Here is a 22227-nt window from a genome sequence, read left to right on the forward strand (position 1 = left end):
AAAGAACGTAGAACAAGGGAAACGCTCCTCCATTGCCGTTGGGAGTGTAAACTTGTACAGTCACTTTGGAAATACATATGGAGGTTTCTCAGAAAATTGATACTTGATCTACCCCCCAAGGCCCAGCTATATCACTCCTAGGCATATGCTCAAAGAATTCTCCATCCTACCTCAAGGACAATAGCTCAGCTATGATCATAGTAGCTTTATTCATAATAGCCAGAACCTGGAAATAACCTAGATGTCCCTCAACCAAGAAATGGATAAAGAAAATGTGGTACATTTACACAATTGAGTATTACTCAGCTGTTACAAATGACATCATGATATTTGAAGGCAAATGAATAGAACTAGGAAATAGTCTTCCTGAGTGAGGTAACCCAGACACAGAAAGATAAACATGGTATGTATTCAGTTATAAGTGGATATTAGTAAATGATAATCAAGCTACAATCCACAGACCCAGAGAGGTTAAGTAACACGGACGGCTCAAGGGGGGACACTTGGATCTCCCTAGGAAAAGGAAATAGAAGAGATTTTATGAATGGTCTGGGGGCAGGTTGGGATGGGAACATGAGAGACCAGGTGGGGAAAGATAGAGGGGGAGAGTACCGAGAGACGACTGTAAAAGAGGTGCATTTTGAGGTGAGATAGAAACTTGGGGCAAGAGAAACGCCCAGAAATTTACAAGGATGATCCCAGCTAAGACTCCTAGCAAAAGGGGATATGTAACCTGAATTGGCCATCTCCTGTGACCAGGCAAGACTTCCAGGGGAGGGATTGGCACACCAACACAGCCACATAAACTTCTACCTACAGTCCATCCTGTCTATGGAATGTACTAGGGTAACAGTGGCACAGAGATTATGGGAGTGGCCAACCAATCTGTTCCAGCCACAGACCCATGCCAGGAGTGTGAGCCCACCCCTGACACTGCCTAGAACTCTGGGACCAAGAGGCTGGATGGCCCAGAGACCTAGGATAGAACCAAACATGACTGCAGAAAGAAAAAAACAAAGTCAGTGTAATGATACCTAGCGATATTCTGTTATACTCATAGATTGGTGCCTAGCCCAATTGTCATGCGAGAGGCTTCCCCCAGCAGCTCATGGAAACAGATGCAGAGACCCACAGCCAAACATTAGGCAGAGCCTGGGGAATCCTGCTGAAGAAAGGGAGGAAGGATTATAGGAGCCAGAGGAGCCAAGGACACCACAAGAAAACTCACAGAATCAAGTAACCTGAGCTCATAGGGGCTCACAGAGACTGAACAGACAACCAGGGAGCCTGAATGGGACTGACCTAGGCACTCTGCATATATGTGACAGTTGTGTATCCTGGTCCTCCTGTGAGACTCCTAACAGTGGGAGCAGGGGCTGTCTCTGACTCTTTTACAGGCTTTTGGGAGCCTATTACTCATACTGAATTACATTACCCAGCCTTAATACAAGGAGAGGTGCTTAGTCTTACTACAACTTGATATGCCATGTTTTGTTGATATCCATGGGAGGCCTGTCCTTTTCTGAATAGAAACAAAGGAGGAATGGATGGGGGAGGGAGAGGTGGGGGGAGAAACTGGGAGAACAGGATTTTGGAAGGGAAAACTGCAGTCAGGATGTAAAATAAATTAATAAAATTTCTAAAAATAGCAAAAGATCACCAGGTTGTTAGACAACATCCATGCCAGCCTTCCAGGTGAGCAGACATCAGTCATTTTCTTCTCTTGAGGAAAAGGTATGTGTTTTTAACAATTCTGGTTTTTCTAATGCTTTCTATAAGCTGTGTCTCCTACACTAGGCACAATAAGCAATTTTCCCAATGTTGAGTGACTATGTCACAAAATTAGCCAGGTTTGTCTTAATTTCAAAAGGTTAAACACATTTTGTAGAAAATACAGATCAAGTGTTCAATTTCATGTGCATATTCTACTTCATCTAAAATAATTATGTGAGAAGTTTGAATGTTTGTTCTGTTTTACTAGAAAGATAATGGACTATCTTGGACATTCTTCATTCAGAAGAAACTTCTGGAACTAAAGACAAACTGAACCTAAGCAAATTTACTGAGAAGATCTTGACCACTTACAAATGGTTATCAGCATGTATGGCAGTAAGTGCACCATGAACACTCCCTCTATCCAACACATGAATCACGGGATTAGATACCCACTCAGAGCAGAGCTAACTAATGATGTAATACTTACCTTTTCCTCCAACAATGTGACAGTTAATAGTGATTAGAGCCATCATTGAAATGGGCATTTGAGGATTGCTCCAAGGCAGAATTTAGCTAAGGGGCTGATCCAATTACACTGATCCAGCAAAAAAGATCCTGAAGTTTTAAAAGCCATTTGTACAGCATAATTACATCACCAGGCTTTTCCTTCAGTAGACTCACTGAATTCAAAGCAAGAAACAGATAAAACACAGAACTGAGCTTACCTTGTATTCTTCAATTAATGTACACAATTTGATTTCAGAAAAAGCATTAATACTATTAACCATGAATTTTTATGACACAATGAGCAACAGAGATTTAACTTCATTTTCTGCGATGGTTTATTTTGATTGTCAACTTCATAGGATCTAGAATCCCCTTGGAGATAAATCTTTGGGTAGATCTGTGAGGGATTTTCCAGATTAGGCTGACTGTGATGGGAAGAGCCACTCCAGCTTCCAGACTTGAATAAAAAGAAGAAAGCAAGCTGAGCGTCATCGTTCATAGCTCTCTGCTTCCTCACTGTATATGCAACGTGAACATCTGGCCACCATGTCTTCCCCACAGTGATAAAATAGATTCCCTCCAAGTGTAAATCAGAGTAAACCTTTGTGCCTTAGCCTTCCTGGGACATAGCTTGTCATAGCAACAAGAAAATCACTAAGACAATTACCTTTGAAGCAAAGGGGCTGGAGAAATGGCTCAGGTATGACATATTTATATAGGAAGAACTCACTCTTGGGCCAGTGAGATGACTGTTGGGGTAAAGGCACTGTCAGTAGAGGCCTGGAGTCCTGAGTTTGAACCCCAGAGTCCACATACAGTTAAAAGGGAAAAACCAACTCCACAAAGTTGTCTTCTAACACACATGCAGATCATGCACACAAATATACATACACAATAATAATAATAAATAATCTTTAAGAGAGCCTAACTCTTAGAGAAGTTATAGTCAGGCAGGAGAGATGCTTAGATGTAAAGACAAGAATCTAAAGATCAGACTAAAAAGATACCTGGAGACATAGTCTTCCAAAATTAGTGTTCCTTTTTTAAATAAAAACAGATCATTTTAGTAAGAATTACCTGCCAACATTGTTATAATGTAAGATGTCACCTCAAAATTGCAGAGTCCAAGTCTCAGGGAAGCAGAACTAACAAGATAAAGCCTGCATCACCTAAAATTTCAAAACCAATGTATAAAACCCTATAAGCCACAAATTGCTCTTCAAATACATTGTAATGACCAAACCACCCACCTATTCGTTGAGATAACTTAGGTGGGTGTTCATTGACCGGGCTCTGTTTTGTTGACACAAGATCTTGCTACATATCGCAAGCTGACCTCAAGATCAAGCTCCTCCTACTCCAGCCTCTCCAGTGCTGGTATTATAGGGAAGTGCTACCAACCCTTCACTAAGTGGTTTATTTTGATTTGTTTAAATCCTGACAACAGAAATCCATTATAAAGACACTGATATTCTTCACCTAGGGATGGGTCCTTGTATTATTTTCTAAAACTGCTCACCTGGATGATTTCAATGTGATGGAACCACACAGTATCTGTCCACTAAGAACAAGCCTGCCATCAGAACCAAAGCTCAACCTGGTAGTAATTTAATCATTTCCCCAAAAATAGTTAACAGCTGTGTAGCATCCACTTCAACATAGGACTATGTGACTCTAATTCTTAGATAACAAAGTCAGGTGAAATTCACACAAAGAAGAAACGCAATAAATTCACTGTTTTGTTCTTCTTCAGCTTTATCTTGACATATTTACTCATTTCAACAAGAATGATAGCTGAATCTTACTTTTTATGTCTACTGAAACATGACCAGTGAACACATGGATTTCTTTTCTGTCTCTTCTACAAATCAAGTTAAAATTACAGTAAAAGAATAAGCTCACATGGGGGCTGGTAGAAAGGAAAGGGCAATGGTATATTAATTAGATGTTAATTGTTTTAAATGTTAAGAAAATAGAGGAATTAAAAAACCAGAACAAGCACACACGAAGGAAGATACAGAATGAGTACCATGCAAGAACTCAGAGCTCTAAGACTGTGACTCACTGTACTTGCAGGAAAAAGATGGGGTTCATACAAAAGGAGGAAGGGAAGAAGAGAAAAACATGGGGGAGTCATCTGGGAATGAAGAATCATGTTTGCACATGGGGACTGTCAAAACAGTGGAGCGAAACTGGCCCTCCTAAATTCCTAAGTATAGTTATGTATAGTTCATGCCTTGGGTTAAAGTACCAAAGAAAACAATTACAATCAGTTACTGGCTCTGCACAAACTCCCTTTTAGCAATGGAGTAAATGGGACTGATACAATACGAACAAGAGGAGTCTGCACCATTTTCCTTATTTGGATGATTTTGACTAATTTATACTGCAGAGTTGAGAAAGGAAGAGAGGTACCTTGGCACTGAAAAAAAAAAAGTAACAGGATTTGGGGGTGGAAGAAAGGAGGTTATGACACAGACTTACACTGTAGCTCAGGCTAGCCTGCAGCTTGCTAGATAGCCCAGACTTGTAACTCTAGTGGTATTGTTGACAGCCTCCATCACAAGTGTAAGCAAGAAGTTTGTCCTCACAAAGAATTTTAAGAGTAGAGGCTAACCTCTAAGATCTTCTTCATAATCCTTTGCATAGATATAACTCCTTCCCAGCAGAGCTCTGCTTATTCTTCTCTCTCACCCAAGATGTTGCTTCTTCTGCTTCACTCTGCTAAACCAGGAAACCCCTGCAAAAATGTAGCAATCTCCTCTGGCTGCTCTGAAAAGTTGTTACTTTTTTCTGCTCTGTCCCCCTACGGGAATAATAGCTCAGCAGGTTCTTTTGTTCTGCACCAGCAAAAGAAGATCTTCCCCAAAACCCTTTTAAGAAAGAGATTTACTTGGGAAGGAAAAGCCCAGGAGAATGGCTGCCTCTGCCAGGGTTGGAAAGGACAGTCAACAACTGAACAGGCAGAGGGGCTTATATAGGGCTTCTGAGGGGCAGAGTTTCTCCAGGGAGATTTTATCCTCAGGGATTGGTTGGTTTCATTGGTCATTTGATCAGTGTTTTTTTCACTGGCCCGTTTTAGTCAGGGAATATTTCTTTCTCTGGCTCTGATTCTAGGAACAAAGTATGTTTCTTTGGCTCTGGTTTCAGGGTCAGAGTGTGTTTCTTAGGTTCTGGGCTCAGGGCTAAAGTGTTTCTTTCACTGGCTCAGGTCTCAAGACCAGGGTGAGTTTATTTTACTAGCTCTGGTTTCAGGGCCAGAGTGGATTTCTTTGACTGATCCCTTTTTTTTTTTCCCTACAGTGATTCCAAAGTTTTATACCTAATGTATTTTCTGTCGTAACTAAGGAAAAGTAAACATTAAACTTTATCTCCATCAAAGACCCCAGAATGATGCAATATTATATAACAACAGAGACATCTGGCTGCCTGGACAGTCACCCAAAGTTAATCCGCAATGTTGGGGCATCTATCTTCAGCCTATAGGCCTAGAATATCTGGCAGGAAATTTGAAGGACTTTCTTGCCTTGTATTGGCAAAGTTCATCAGTTACTTTCCTCTGTGTCCTGTAGAATATCTGGCAGACTCTTCTGTGAAGCAGGAATCTTGAAGGACTGTCCCACCTTGTCTTGGCAAAGTTCAACAGTCTTTTTCCTGTGTACTTGCCACATTGAAAGCAAACTCCATATGAAGTTTCTTTGATGCCCATCATCCTTTTATTAAGTAAATTGGTATTGCCAAGAGCAAATGTGTCTCACTGTCTTGAAAAATCATAGGTTATTAAACATCTTAAATGCCATATTCTATAGGTCTTTGTGTTAGGGCCTGGGAGAAGCCCCCAAGAAAGACCAACAGTCACGTATGCAATCTAGCAAGAGCATTTATTTCCAGCATGATGGGGTGGTAAATAGTGACCCTGAAGGGAGGTTGTAGACTCCTTTTTAAGCAGAGTTAGGAGAATTCCAGGGAGGAGGGATTAATCTGGTGCTGATTGGTGGAGGAAAGATTAGTCTAGGAGCTGATTGGTGGGAGGTGGTGGTAGGGGGTTTAGTGTCTAGGGGCTTGGTGATGAGAGAGTAGGAAAAGCTATCTTTAGCTAGTAGAAGTCTGGAGGGGGCATCTGCTGAACCAGCAGAAGGGGCTTGGGGTGCCTGCTGAGCTAGTAGGAGGCTGGGGGCACCTTTTAATTGGCTGCCTCTAAGTTTTGGTTTTCCTGAGAATTGCTTGCTCAGCTCCAGCCCATTCTAGTGAACTGAAACTAAGGCCTGATCCATGTCAGGGTTGCCAGGGGAACCTGTTATGGCTCTGGTTTGGCCACCTGGTCCTCTCACTTTGAAGCATTTGAAGACCTTTAATCTGTCCAAAATATACCTGTTTAACCTTGAAAACATACCCAATGTGACCACAAGTTTGATTATTATAGACTAACTACTAGCCTTGTTTCTTAATTGTACATTACATTTTTTAATGAGCTGCACAAACACAACATCCCAAATAGGATTAGAAACAGATAAACAGTGCAATAAAAACAACTTCAAATTTGTATCAATATACCAAAATTCATGCCAATGCAAAATATCTGAGATTAACAATTGTCTTTTTACCCTATATTCCTATATTCCCCTAAATGATAACAAACATCCATAACCCACCAAATAATTAACAACCACTCACACCACCTCTTGGGAATGTGGGCATTGTCTTCTCTAGACTGCTTCCTGTTTCTGTGGGCAAAGGCTCCTTTAGAGGTCCCTGAGAAAATTGAGATAATGGCCAAGTCCTAGGAAGACCAATGGTAACCTTTGTTGATATATACCACCTGTCAAGATTCAAGAGGTCTCCCTTGATCAAACCTAATCCATATTAACCTGGAACAAGTTCACAGCCTCTTGTTTCCTATGGAAATAAAAGAAAAACCTCCTCTCCAAAGCAATGCATTTTTTTAGTTACATTTTAAAGTTAAGGCATTCTTAAAATATCTAGACTGGTTTATTTCAGCAGTCCTTTCAACCCCATATCTCTTAGCAGCTGTTGTTTGCTTATCAGTAAACAAAAAAATTCAACATCAACACAACACTATATAGGATCGAGACTCCCTGTGTATTTCCCATCTTACATGGCCTTTTCTTTTATATTACTTTTACTCTCTTTAAAGACTTGGCTTTATTATTTTTAAACTATTGTTTATATAACTATCTATACCCTTCTCTTGTCTTAAGCCTATGCATATTGTTAAACACACTGGAATATGTTTAGAAGTTTTCCTTTACTGTGTATCTTTTAGCATTTTGACCACATGAGCCTTCAAACTGCTAAGCTGCATGACTAGGACCTCCCCTGGGGCTTTGGTGGCTGGCTCTGTCCCACCTCTCCAGTTGTGAAAGCCAAGCCTATGCCCACAGGCTAGGTCCAGAGGTTGGAGGTTAGTTTGACCAGGAACTGCATTCCAGTGGTGGGTGTTTTTTATTTAACTTTTTTCTTCTTTTTTTTTTTAACTTAACTTATTGACCACTCAAGGGCTGGCTGTAAAGCAGAAACTCTTAAAGGAGCTGTGTCTGGGTTTTGTTGTTGTTGTTGTTTGTTTTTCAGCTTTCTTGGGCTCTAGGTGGCTATTCCAAAATGTAGTTTTGTTTTGTTTTTTACCCTTTGCTCTTTGGGGGCCCACCACCCAGCTCCCAAATAAATACATAGAGACTTATTTTTTCTTATGAATGCCTGGCCTTAGCTTGGCTTATTTCTAGCCTGCTTTTCTTAACTTAAATTATCCCATCTACCTTTTGCCTCTGGGCATTTATCTTTCACTATTCTATATGTCTTTTTTTTTTTTTTCCTTCTTAGTCCATTGCTGGCTGTGTGGCTAGGTGACTGTGTGGCTGGGTGGCTGGGTGGCTGGGTGGCTGGGTGGCTGGGTGGCTGGGCCCTGGCATCCTCCTCTCCTCCTTTTCTCTCTCCTTTCTCCTCTTTTCTCTTTCATTTATTCTCTCTGCCTGCCAGCCCCATCTATCCTTTCTCCTACCTAACAATTAGCCATTCAGCTCTTTATTAGGCCAATCAGGTGTTTTAGACAGACATAGTAACATAGCTTCACAGAGTTAAACAAATGTAATATTAAAAAATGTAACATCTTTGCATTACTAAACAAATATTTCACAGCATAAATGAATATAACCCATCTTCAACTCATATTCCACTATAGGAACTGAAATGATTTCATCATGAGTCCTAGATGCTAGACACAGAACTGCAGAATTCAATGTTTGCCCTGTTTCAGTTTTCCTTCAGTCCAATCTTTCCTTGGTGTCCCCCAATCCTCCCTTTCGGAATGCAAATGTTTACTTGTACCATTGTAGGTTGAAAGTATATAATTTATTCTTGATGTTACAGGGACTCTCTCAGGTTCAAGAGATTTCCTGAGTCTCAGAAGAAAAGTTACCTTTCTAAATAGTAATAGGGCTCTTAAAGACCATGAAGGGTTTTGATGTTAGACTGGATACATTTTGCATTATAAAATGGCTGTGAGCTTGTGGGAACCAGAAGTGGAAGGTCACGGCTTTAATGTGATATATTTGTGGACGAGGTAGTTAGCTTAGTTGATGAAGTGCTTTGCACACAAGCACAAGGACCTGAGTTCACTCTCTAGCACCAATAAGAAAAGGTTGGCACACTGGCATAGGCTACTTACCCTTGCACTGGGAAAATGAGAGTTGGATCACTTGGGCTCACTAGCAATCAGGTCCTTTGTCTAAGAAAATAAGATGGACAATAGCATATTAATCTCACTGGACATGTTCATGGCCTCCATATGCACACACTCACACAAGTATGTGCATGCCTGCAATTCATACACACACACACACACACACACACACACACACACACACACACACACACGAGGGGGGGGGATATTTAAATACCAAGTTGACAGTGGATGAACTTGTGATAGTTAAGAATATTAACCACCAACTTAACAGAATCTAGACCTTCTGGGTACACATGTGAAGGAGTTTCTAGATTAGGTTAATAGACATAGAAAGACTCACCCCAATCATGTTAGGCAGCATGCCAAGGACTAGGGTTCCAGATGGAATAAAAAGAAAACGGTAAAGTGAGCCAAACACCAGTATTCATCTTTTTCTGTTTCCTGAATGCAGATGCAATGTGACTTTCCTAGCTAGGTTTCTATTACTATGATAAACATGATAACCAAAAGCAACTTGGGAAGTGTAGTTGGAAGTTTTCCTGTGTTCTGCCCAGTCCCATGGGTGCTCAGACCCAAATAAACACACAGAGGCTTATATTATTTTCAAACTATGGCCATGGCAGGCTTCTTTCTAGCTAGTTCTTTTATCTTAAATTAACCCATTTCTATAAATCTATTCCTTGCCATGTGGCTTGTGGCTTATGGGTACTTTACAACTTACTTCTCCTGGCAGCAGCTAGCAGTGTCTGCCCCACTCTTCTTTCTTCTCTCCTATCTGTCTTGGATTTTTCCCACCTGGCTCCATCCTGCCCTGCCATAGGCCAATGTAGCTTTATTTATCAACCAGTCAGAGCAACACATATTTACAACATACAGAAATACACCCCAGAGCACTTCCCCTTTTGTATCTAATCAAAAAAGAAGGTTTTAGCTTTAACAGTAAAATTACATATAACAAAACAGTTATCAAGCAAGTTGATACAACATTTTGTCAGCAGTCAAAGGTAAGAACAGTTTCTTGCCCAAATGGCTATTTTTGCCAAGAAGAAGATTGACTCTATATGGAATGTGTTTGATGCCCATCCTCCTCTCTGAAGTAAATCGATGCTGCCAGGAGTAGACATGTCTCATTGTCCAGAAAGTCTAAGTTCTTAAGACATTTTAAATGCCATATTTTGTAGGTCTTTGAAGTGTTTGAAGATTACCTACCTAATTGAAATATATCTATGTATACCTAGAAAACTTAACTAACATAACTATAAGTGTCACTATCATAAATGACTAATTATTAATCTTTCTTAAATACACATTAAAATTTTAAATGAGTTGCATAAACATATCTTAAACAAGAGTAGAAATATACATACAATATAACAAAATTAACTTTAAATCTGTAATAAACTAGAATCTACAGCAACATAAAACATTTTAAACAAGTTGTTGCTCTTTAAAAGTAGAAATCTAAATCTACCCTTTCATCCTATCGTATCTTCAGCATCATCCCTTTTCTTCTTTAGAAAGAGATTGTATTTATAATGAACCTGCTTTAAAGAAAAATAAACATTCATAAACAATATTTTGGGAATTTGGGCATAGCTTCTCCTACTACTTCCTGCTGATTGAGGGTGCTGGCAATCTTATGGGGATCCTGAGAAAATTAAGAATTATGATCAAGTCCTGAGAAGACTGGCCATAACCTTTGTTGATCGGTACAATCTGTTGAAGTTCAGGAGGTCCAGCTTGATCAAATATGATCCATCTTAACCTGGAACAAATCCATAGCCTCTTGCTTCCTGTAGAAACAAAAGCAGAACCTCTTTTCCAAAGCAACAGGGAAGGAATGTCTTTATTTTACCTTGTGGCCTACAGTCCACCATGGCAGAAGGTAGGGCAGGAATTCAAAGCAGGAACCTGTAGACAAGAATTGAAACAGAGACCATGGAAAGACACTGCTTACTGGCTTACTCAACTACCCCACAAGGGGATGAGCCCTTCCATGTCAATCATTAATTATGAAAATGTCCCTACAGACCTGCCTAGAGGCAAGCATTTCCCATCTCCCTTCCCATATGACCCTAGCTGTGTCAAGTTAACAAAAATATAAACAGCACAATTACCAATTGCCTCACATTCCTTGCTGTTAGGCATTCTCCACTGTGATGGGCTATTCCCTAGAACTGTGAGACAAATCAACCATTTCTCAGTTGAGTGGCTTTTATCAGATACTTCATTACAACAGTGAGTAAAGTAACTAATTCAGAAACACATCAAACATCCAGCCAACTTACTATTGACTCATTCCCTAAATAGAATTGGACAATGAAATATCAGAAGCTTAAGAAAGCCTCTAAATTGAGAAACACAATCAAAAGAAATGAATAGAGTAGGAACTCAGTGAAACAGACCATGTGAAGAGAAGAAAGAAACTGAAGACAAACTTTAATTACTGTCCTTGCCTAAATAAGACATGCCGCATCCCATATATAAAATAAGAAGTTATAAAAAAGAATAATTGAGAAATGAGCAGGTTACCCAGAAGTCTGAGGAAGAGAGAGGCAGCAAAGCCTGGTTGGTACAACAGTTTGCCAACTAAATTTTAAAAATGGTACCAAGAAAAAAAAAGATTCAGTACATTCTATGCACTGAAAGCCTTTCCACAAAAGAATGTTATGAGTATCTGAAGGCTGGCTGGTGTGTTCATACTGTGAGAGAAGACTTTGATGAGAAACCAAATTATCTGGAACAGAAAGTTACAACTGTGCGTAAGTTCAAAATCCATGGACACAAAGTTATTCGATGGAGAGATGTGGCTGTCTTAGCCCTGTTCCAGTTTCATGTTGACAAACTTTTCTCAGGACACACACACACACACACACACACACACACACACACACACACACACACTTGAGCATGAAAATAAATTCTACATTAACCCAGGTTCTGCTACTGGAGCATATTATGCATTGGAAACAAATACAGGTCTGTCACTCGTGTTGATGGACATCTAGCCTTCTACAGTGGTCACTTATGTCTATCAGCTAATTGGAAGTCATGAGAAAGAAGAATGAATTGAATACAAAAAGTCATAGAGCCAGGCTGCTGTGATAATTTTCCACTCTTCCCATCTTTCTGTTCAAATGAAATAACTTAACATCAAATTATATCACTTTAATAATATTTTGCAGTAAAAACGATCTTTTGTTAATACATAGTTACTCTAGGTTGCTTGTAAACTGTAAGAATATATTTAGTTTGCAATATATGGTTTTATCAATAAAATCCAGCGCATAGTAAGTTACGCCCTTTTTCATACAGCAGAATGGGAAGAGCGAACTAATAACCCAGGATCAATGGTTACTTCTGGTGACCCCTGTGAATTAAGAGTTCAGAAAATCAAGACCCCAAAACAAGATAGTATCAACCCCTAAGCCTACAATGTTTTCCCTTTCAGTATCAGAGGGTCTGAGAGAGGTTGAAATCGAATCAAGTCTTCTTTAGAAAACAGAGTGGAGACAAGTAGAATCTCCATGCCTCACCCAAGGCGACAGTTAATTAACAACAGAGACACAACTCGAACCCAAGACTCCAGCCCTTCTCTTCCCCCCTGCTCCCAATTTTGGGCTTTTTCTTCCAGGTTTATCAAAACAGGATCAGTGGTTCTGATGGTTCCCTGCCAGGAAACATGCCAATTAGGATCAAAGGACATCTGTGAAGTAATAGCAGTCTAATTCACCATTGGCAGGAATGTATGTTCGGGGAGAAAATTGCAACAGACTGCAGCAGAGCGATCTGCAACACATTGATTGTTTAGAACAGAAAACACCTCTTAGATGGCAAGATGGGAAAGAGGAGCCTCCAGCCCCTACCCATCCTGTGTGAAGCTCTGCCACATGATTGGTTGGCCCCCCAAACCCTCATGCTCCTAAGTACATCTGCAGCCACAGTGGAGGGAGGGGGATCTGGGCTCAGCTAAACTCACAGTAAATTTACTTTTTTCAAAACAGAGAGAAGAGCTGGCAAGACTGCAGAATCAAAGGAGCATGATGTAATCAGTTCCTTCACGTTCCAAAACCCAACTGCAGTCCGTGATCTCTGTAGCTGTCTTGGCAGGCTTCCCAGCCTGTCCAGCTGTAGTCAGAGTCAAGGTACACATCTTCAAAGCAAGAGCTCAGCACTAGTTCCCTCCATTGACTGAATATGTCTTCTTGACGGCAAAGGTTGTGTTAAATCAGCACAGAGGATCAGTCTATTGCAATTCTAGCATCTAGACTAATTACCAAGGTTTCTTAAGGACTCACTGAGCAAAGCCTGTCATTGTGGTGCACAGATGTATTTCCTGCACTTGGGAGGCAGAGACACAAAGCTTAAGAGTTCCAGGCCAGCCTCACCTACATAACCAGTTGGAATCTAGTCCAGGCTCCATCACATCCTTTCTCAAATATTGCCTGGAGTCAATAAAGTGCTTGTTGCATAAGCATTCTGAGCATACTACTTGGTCTAAATATATAGTACAAAATTGTACAATGGCCATTTCAGAAATTTTTGAAATGTCTGTACTAATCCCAAACCAAAATTGATTTACAGTGAACTCAAGTCAGCAGCTCAAGTATCTATTTCTAATGAAACGTTGTAACACAATACAATGCAGAGATACATTAATTTGGTACTTATACAACAGGACCCCAGACGTTTGCACAACTGATTGCCATAATGGAAGTACTATTTAGGCTTTGGAACCCAGCAGGTAGGCAGCACTAGCTGCCAAAATGAAAACAAAAACCTAACCCATTGAAATCCACAGCTCCAGGAAAGTATCTCAATGTATTAACCTTGCTTTATGGCTTCTATAGTTCTGCTTCTGGCTAATTGTTCTTGCTAACTGAGGTGTGTCAACCCAGGATGTGGTATGCTTAAAACGCACACTAAGAAAGCTCTGGGACAGCACCGGGATACCAAAAACCCAGTATAATCACTGCTAATAGACTTTCTACTGACTTAAACCAAGTCGTCTTCTCTAGTGGCTACCTCATAACACATGCTGAGAAGAGTTGATAGGAAAATATTGTCTTTGTTTTCCGTAATTAAACTGTTGTTTCCATAAGAGCACAGCACTATGTGTACAGTAAAGACACTACAGTTCATAGCATACAGTAGGCTGGAATCTGAGCAGAGGCATTTCCATTGTGCTCCCTGTGCCTACATGCATGGAGGCACACGCAGTGCAAAGTGCACATGCTGTGTGTTCCAAACCAGTGCTGCAGGGAAACGCCTCGGATCCACTATGCATGAGAATTTGAATTAACATTTGGTCATTGTGCATTCAGAAACAACCTCTTATTTTTGCCAGTTTTTGTGAACCCCACACTTACCTGTCATGACTCGCAGTTTAGGGAGCTGCAGACTAAGGAGCTTTCCCACCATTTCCAGTCATACTGTAGGCCCCAAATCATCAGCTCCTCTAGGACAAAATCAGTTTTCAAATCGCAGACTCCATCCTTACAGTTTGGGTTTTCAAGGCTGCAGTGGAGAAAATGGTGGAGTAAGTCAGCAGCCCACTGTGACGTCACAGCCACTTTCAGGATCGCCAGGTCTAAGATTTTCCTGATCAAATGCAATTAAGAACATAAACTGAGCTGGGTCTCAAGGTGTAGATCTGTAGTTCCAGAGCATTAGAAACAAAGATCTCAAGTTTAAGGTCAGCCTAAGCAATTGGTAAGAGCTTGTCTCAAAAGAAAAGGTAGAAGGAAGCTTTAGGATGTGGTTCAGTGACAGAGCACTTACCTAGAATGCTCAGGGTCTTAGGTTCAATCTTCAGACCCACAGAAATAAATAATACATCTGTTAGAGCAGAATTTCTTGTGCTCTAAATACTAAATACTAAATACTGTCTTTACCTTTTAACCTTGGACCATGACTAGTGCCTGAGTCAATAACTTCTATTTACCATATGTTGCTGTTATTGTTATGAGTAAATTGAAAATCAAAATATTGGTCCTTCCTACACCACACAAAAGGGATGGGGCAGAATAAGATAAGGGTTTGAAAACTCTTTAAAATATTAAAAATAATCACATAAACAAATATTAGTGTTATTTTTAAGTCACACATTCTAATAATATGGCATGGCATTGATTAAAAGACACATTATTTTTCACATTTTAACATCGCTGAAGTTGAATGCCAAAGAACCAAATCTCATTCTACTGCAGAAACAGAAATCTGAGAAATCTGGGTAGAACCAACTTTAAAGAAATGTTTCTTACCACTTCAGTCTTGTTATCTGCCTTGGATGTTTATTTGTGGAGGTAGTTCTTCCCAAAGACTGTTTGTCTGCTCTGTAGATCTCACTTCTCTCACCCTAACATGAAATCTTCCAGATCATTCTAGCCAATGGGATACAAGCAAAAGTGATCATCTGGGACTATTATGATCTGGCTTCTCTATATTCACAGCTTCAGGTTCTGGGTCTCTCTCAACCTGTTTCAATCACACTGAGGAAATTTAAGAATATATTTTAGAAATTAACACACACATGGAGGGAGAAAGACAGTAAGCATCATGTGCAGAATGGGTTGTAATAAGCCTTCTGTTTTGTGTTTTGAGCGGAAGCCTCTTGCCTGGATTAGTTAATGCTCTAATTTGGGTAGAATTTATCAGCTCTGTTCATGATCACGTTCTCAAGAGTTTAATTAGCTATTTAATGAAGAAATCTACTTTGCTGTGCAAACTCATGCCTCGTTAAGTCCTACATAGAAACTGCTGCAGGCAGAACCAGGATTCTGTGCTCAGGGTTTATGTAATCCACTAATTGCCATTTGATGCCCCAGTCTTTCAGTGGAGGTCTAGAACGTGAGCCCCAGATTCAGAACCCCCAAAGTTTTTGGCTGTGCTCTTGACAGCACACAGCATATTTAACCCTTTACCTTTGCTTAGGAAAGAGTCTGAGCTAGCCAGCCCAGCCTCTCGGGATCTCTATAGCACTCAGACAGCCAATGGTCTCCTTGGTCTTGCCTTTCGACCAAGTGTTTTCAGGCAGTGCCTCCGTTATGTGTTTGTGTTCCTTGTACATGGTTCTGGAAACTGTCAGTCTGTGTTCAAATGAACCATTTTCTCTAGTTTAGTGAAGACATCTTAAATTTTATCTCTACTTTCCTCAATATGAACAATAACATCTGGATATTGCTTTTAAAAATCAGATATTCTATTATTTTATGAATATTTTAAGTTGCCTAGCAGGCAGAAACAAAGCCTATCTGTGATAAATATCTACCTATTGAGTGTCAGTCAATCCAGGCTCTATCAGCAATATAATAAAAAACAAAGTTAAGCGAACAGGGACAGTTGTATAGATGTTCAAATCAAAGGCCTCAAGCAAAGCTTGGGTAGATTGCATTTAAATCTAGAGTTTGGGAGAACCTAACACTATGTTTCTACTAAATGGATACAGTATTAAAATGACTTCAAATGACTCGGTGCTATACCCACAGATCAGTGCATCTCTCAACACTCACCAGAGAGGTTGCTTCCTGCAGTAGAAATAACCCAAAGTCAGGCAGCATGCAGAGCATGAGACTGGAGTGCTCAGCCCAAAGGGGACATTCATATCTCACCAGTCCCCCTAAGGCTCAAGGACCTCCATGGAAGACGGACAGAAAGACCGTAAGAGCCAGAGGTAGAGAACAACCTCAAGAAACAGCGTCTCCTGGACACAACCAGGCAGCTACACAGATAAAGCCACCATGATTGTGGCAGCACACCCAAGACCTGCACAAGATCAAGCAAAAGGAAATCCCAGCACGGGTCAGGAATGGAGGACATAAAATCCCGCCTCTAACTGGGGAGCTACCAGCAGCTGACAGCTGCTGGGAGAGCAAGAGTCCGTTCCTTTAATGCCGTGACCCCTGGTAGGTCCACCATACTCCAGGCCAGGCCTCAAACCCAACAAGAGTTGAACAACAAAAACTGGACCCCATAGGGGGAAAAAAAACAAACTCAGAGTTGGGGGATGGGGAGTGGATGGAAGAAGTGGTCTGGGAAAAGTCAAGGTAGGGAAGTGAATAGGATCAAAAACATTGTATGAAATGCTCAAAGAATTAATAAAAATGTTATTTAAAACATAAATCTGAATTTTATTTAAACATAGATAGTTTTGTTTAAGTCTCACTCTAGTTATGTAAAGTCTAATGTAAAGAGAAAAACTAAGGATTTGTTTAGATTTCTCAGTGGACAGATCTCTTCAGTGCTAAGGGCTGTTCTCTAAAGTCAGGCCATCTCAGCCACGCATTTAAGGCAGCAAGGAGCAGCAGTCTCGAAGGCCAAGCCTAGTTCAGCCAAAAGGGAGGTGGGATCATGTGGCGCACTCTGTCTGGTCTGAGGAACATGGGTAACCTCTAAATCAGTGTGTGGCAGCCTCAGATCAAATACCTTTAAGTCAGAGTGACTGGAGCTCATTTAGACCCATAGAGAAATGAGAAAGTCCAGAGGATTGAAGAAAATGCAAACCAGCCAGCCTCATGTGTGTTTTTAAGAGCCTGGTTTTGCCAGTGTCCAGTAAAGAGTGAGTCTGCCTTGATGAGGAATGAAAAGCAGAGCCATTACAACATGGTGACTTTGTTAACTCCAGAACATGGACCCAATTAGGTAAAGGCCTTAAGGAAGGTGTGCCTTTGTATCTTTATTCCAAGTGCAGAGTACCAGGAAATTCAATAAATCCTTCCCTTTGAAAGGGGTCTATGCGGTTCCAGCCACTTATGAGGAACATACTGGCTCATTAGCAACTCTGTTGGAGACAGAACTGAGAGGACTCACCAGGTAAAAGCACTTTGCACACAAGCCTGATGACCTGAGTTCAATCCTCTACAGAACCTGCAATGGAAGGAGAGAGTTGACTGTCCAAAGTTGCTCTCTGCCCTCCAAAGGCCCAAGCACCCACTCTTACAGTGCATCATACACACCCATAGTAATGAAAAATAAATATTTTTTTAATTTAAAAGTTACCATGTTGCATAAAGCTTATTCCTTTGCAATGGTAGCACAGATGTGGGACACTGTTCTTCCAGGGCCCTTTCTGGATAGGACAAGTCTCTTTGAGAAGTTCACCGAAGTGGGAAAGAAAATCGCATTTAGTTACAAGTAGCGTGGATCAGTAGTAACAATGGCAACTTGTTTTGATTATGGTTTTTCCTTTCTTTCTTTCTTTCTTTCTTTCTTTCTTTCTTTCTTTCTTTCTTTCTTTCTTTCTTTCTTTCTGTTTGTCTGTCTTTCTTTCTTGTGCAATAGAAGTCCAGAGACATGTAATCTAGGCATGTATGGAAATCCACAGTATTATCAGGGTCCCAAATTCCTTCCCTCTTCCTTTCCCGCCACTTTTAACACATGGTTCCCATCCTCAGGGCTACAGCCTGATGATGGTCCTTTCTGGCTTGGAACACTGGTCATTATCACTTCCATATCCAGGAAAGGATGATGGGGAAGAAAGAAGGGGGTGGGGCGGGGGGAGGGGGAGGTGACAGCTGTCTGCACCACCGTTAAAGAGGAAATCACTCTCAGCGATTTCCATGTGCATATGCTTGTCCACCCTAACCTGTGAGGAAGGATTTGAGCTGAACATCTGCAAATGATTTTTTTTCAGTAAGGAAGTCAGGGGAACGTCCACTGACCGGGCAGCCAGCTGTCTGTCATAGCAGGAGTTCCATGGGTCTTGTGGAGCCTGCCTGGTCACAGTGCCCTCCCTGGAAGTGGCACCCTTGCCACACACAGTTAGAGCCTACAGTGTCTTCCCTGATGCAGGCAAAGAAAAGGAGTCTTTCGTCACATAACAGATGGATGGCAGAGAAGTTCAAGTTGGTTGGAGATTCATAGCAATGGGGTGGGGAGGATTAGATGTTGGCATTGGATGCTTGAAAAGGACATCAAAGACAGGTGTAAAATAAAAGCAGTATTGGAAATATTATCACTGGGGTCACCAGTTTACCAAGGATGACAGAAGTCTTAAGTCTTAGTTCTCCAAGTTACCTTGGGCACTGGACTCTCCACTGTATACTGTGCCCTTAATGTGGGCCAGGGTCAGCCATTTATTGTGTTCAATTCTCGGGTGATCCTGCACTGACAGACACACTGAGGTTTCTCAACTAGGGCAATAGAATGTTAGAAGTGCTAGATGGCTTCCTCAAGTCACGCAGTGAGAGAGTGGGATTTGAACTCGCCTCCTGACGTGAGTCTTCGCTCTCCCTTGCTGTATTCTGGCAGTGTAGTGGTGGTTTAGGAAAGACCTTGAGATTCAGTGAAGCTTATTCTGTAGATGCTTATGATGCTGTAAAGTTTTGCTGCTTCTGTTCAACGGTCATTGCGCATTGGCCCCTTTGCATGAATCCTAAACCCACACAGGGTGTTCAGAATGGCACATGCCTGGCCTCTTCTCCCCATTGGGTCACAATGTGAACCTCTTTCCTCCCCAAGTGCTACTCTGGCATGGGGAAAGGCATAAGAAAAGCCATCAATATATTCTCATGTAGTTTCCTGATGTAGAAAAGATGAAGTCATAGCATATGGTCAGATTGCCAGCACTATTAATAATCAACCTCATATAGTTAAGCACTGATTAATTTCTTTATAGAACTGAAACAAACAGCCTTAACTGTCTCTGCTCATGACTATCCAGTCAGATGTATAATGTATGGAAAATTGAAACTAAAGATTAGGTGTGATCCTATTTCCTTGTGGTGGAGGGTAGGTATAGTTACAATCGTAACTAAATGTGTCTCACATTCTGTTTGATGGTGAATCAAATATTAACCTGGGGATAAGACCAATTCTCAAAATAGATGGTTTGGGTTCAAAACCTGGAAACCTTATTTAAAGATTGATCAGAGTTTATGATAGCCATAATCACCTCGAAATTGGTTGTTGCTACAGTCAATGAACTGAGTCGTGTAGTCTGAGCCTCCCCCTAAGGTCTCTCGGACCTGTAACAAGCTGAAGTTAACCACTGGTTTATTTAAAAAAGAATAGTGTGCCTAAGGGCTTGAACTGGGAAAAGCAGAGGTCTGGGTGTTTTTACTAGAGGGCACACTGACTTCTCAGCCATCCCCCCACCCCAGCCACATTCCATCTCAATTCACAAGGTTCTGCACCTCCTACTAGAGACAAGGCTGGAGTAACCCGTCAGAGACGGCATTTCCTCCTCCAGGACCGGACATTGCTGCTCAAAGAGAGACCTAGGACGTTTTCAGCAACACAGAGTCTTCAGCTCCATGTGGGACTTGCAGAGTTGGTGTGCATTTTAGCAACAACCTCTATTTAAAAACAACAACAACAAGAATCTAAGTTAAGTGTTTCCTCTTGCTTCAAGCCTCTGCATGTAAAACTCAGACCTTATCTTGCAGGTTTCTCTGAGTGAGACTCTCCCAAGCTCACAGCAAGTCGTCAACCCTGCCTCTAACCGGATCCCTGTGGAGCAGGAGAGCACACACTAGAGCATTGCACATGTGACACTTAGGAAAGAACAGATCTGTTGTGGAATATTATTTTAACTATGTAAAGTTGTGTTACATTTGTTTGTGCTGCAGAATATGACTTTAACTGTGTAAAGGTGTGTTACATTTGTTTAATGATGTAAGAATGTGTGTTTAATTATGTAAAGATTGTTGCATCTGTTCATCTTGCCTGCCCAAGGCACCTGATTGGTCTAATAAAAAGCTGAATGGACAGTAGTTAGGCAGAAGGAGGACAGGCAGGGCTGCCAGGTAGTGAGGATAAGTAGGAGAAAAAAGAAGAGAGAGAAGAGGAAGAGAGAAGACAATGGAGGCAGTGAGGGACATACCTGGGGCCTGAAGCCAGGCAGACACAGCCAGACAGAGAAGCAGTGAAAGTGAGATAGAAAGAGAGAGAGAGAGAGAGAGAGAGAGAGAGAGAGAGAGAGAGAGAGAGAGAGAGGAGGAGGAGGAGGAGGAGGGGGAAGGCAGGAAAGAAGAAACGAAGGAAGAAAGAGTAAGAAAAGGTTAAAAGTCCCAAGGCAAAACATAGATAAAGAGAAATAGGTTAGTTTAAGTTAAAAGAGCTAGCCAGAAACGTGCCTAAGCTAGGCTGAGCATTCATAACTAATAAGTCTCTGAGTCATGATTTGGGAGCTGTTTGGTGGCCAAAAAGAAACCACCTGGTCCATAGATCTTTAGTAAATGCCTGCCTAAAAACCATTGTCCCAAAGGTGTATCTCCTTCCAAGGGAGAATTTCTTTGAGAAAAGGGAAGGGAAGCTAGGTGAGAGAAGCAGAGTTGTGGAACAGCCTGCGGTGGCCAAGGCCATCCATAGCGTTTGAACTGTTACCAGTCAAGAGGCTCACAGCCCTGAAACAATGCTGTTCTGTCCTAAATGCCAAGTGTGGAGGTTCGGATGAGGATACGTTCCCTCCATCTATATGAGGCCGGCGTCTTCTCACTCACTATCTGAAGGACAGCATTCTTTCTCATCCGGCCTCCAGATTTCCCAAGCCCAGATTCCAGTGCTTGCCAAGTGAGGAGGGTTTCGTTCTATGGTCTACTTCAGTCCTAATAAGCTGGTGTTGTATTTCTTTGTTCTGTTTCCTTTAATAAGTATCCGCGGCATAAACATTTCCTCAAAAGCTTAATGGGTGCTGAATAACAGGCTGCTGGTCTGATGGATGTGGAACTGCTCTGGAGCTACTGGCTGGAGGGTAGCATTCATGAGCCCCAGAGGACTGTGGGAATGATGTCATGGGTTAGAGGCTACAGAGCAGTTGGAGTAAAGAGATTTTCCTACAGTGTAAGGTCTCTTGAGAAGCCAATGAGTAAAAAGGGAAAAAGAAGTGGACATATGCAGGTTAAAGAGAACACTGGAGATTAAAGAACTATTAACCAAGCCAATCCCCGTCCAGGCCCCTAAGTCCATGAGCCTGGGAATCAGGCACAGCAGGAGTGTGCATATAGCAAACCTCCAGGATCATATTCCCCACTTGAAGGGAATTCCCAGCCACCACCACCCCCCGACACACACACACACAAACACACCATCTGTGGATTTGGCGGGTATTAGATTCACTTGGTGGCCACGACACTGTCTTTCCAGGTTTACTAGAATTCAGTGTTTACTCTAGGGAAAGTAACCCCTGAATGACCCTTTATTTCACTCCCTAAATGGCAGGATCTATTTTCGTTTTCCTTGTAGCGAGGCTAATCACATGGTTCTGCGGCTGTTCACCTATAAGACCTCTGTAAAAACCTGAAGTTATAAATGAGACGTCCCATTTCAGATCGTTGTAGTGAGGTTGTCTCACGCTGGGTATGCCT

At 41.4% G+C, this 22227-nt stretch overlaps 1 pseudogene; it reads left to right on the plus strand.

Moving 5' to 3' along the window:
* The first annotated feature begins 11525 nt into the window (after nucleotides 1–11525).
* Nucleotides 11526–12012, plus strand: LOC128109029 (vacuolar protein sorting-associated protein 29-like; annotated as a pseudogene).
* Nucleotides 12013–22227: the final 10215 nt, after the last annotated feature.

The sequence above is a fragment of the Peromyscus californicus genome, unplaced genomic scaffold (assembly GCF_007827085.1).
Source record: "Peromyscus californicus insignis strain IS unplaced genomic scaffold, ASM782708v3 Scaffold_13__1_contigs__length_99412109, whole genome shotgun sequence".
In the NCBI taxonomy this organism is placed as follows: domain Eukaryota; kingdom Metazoa; phylum Chordata; class Mammalia; order Rodentia; family Cricetidae; genus Peromyscus; species Peromyscus californicus.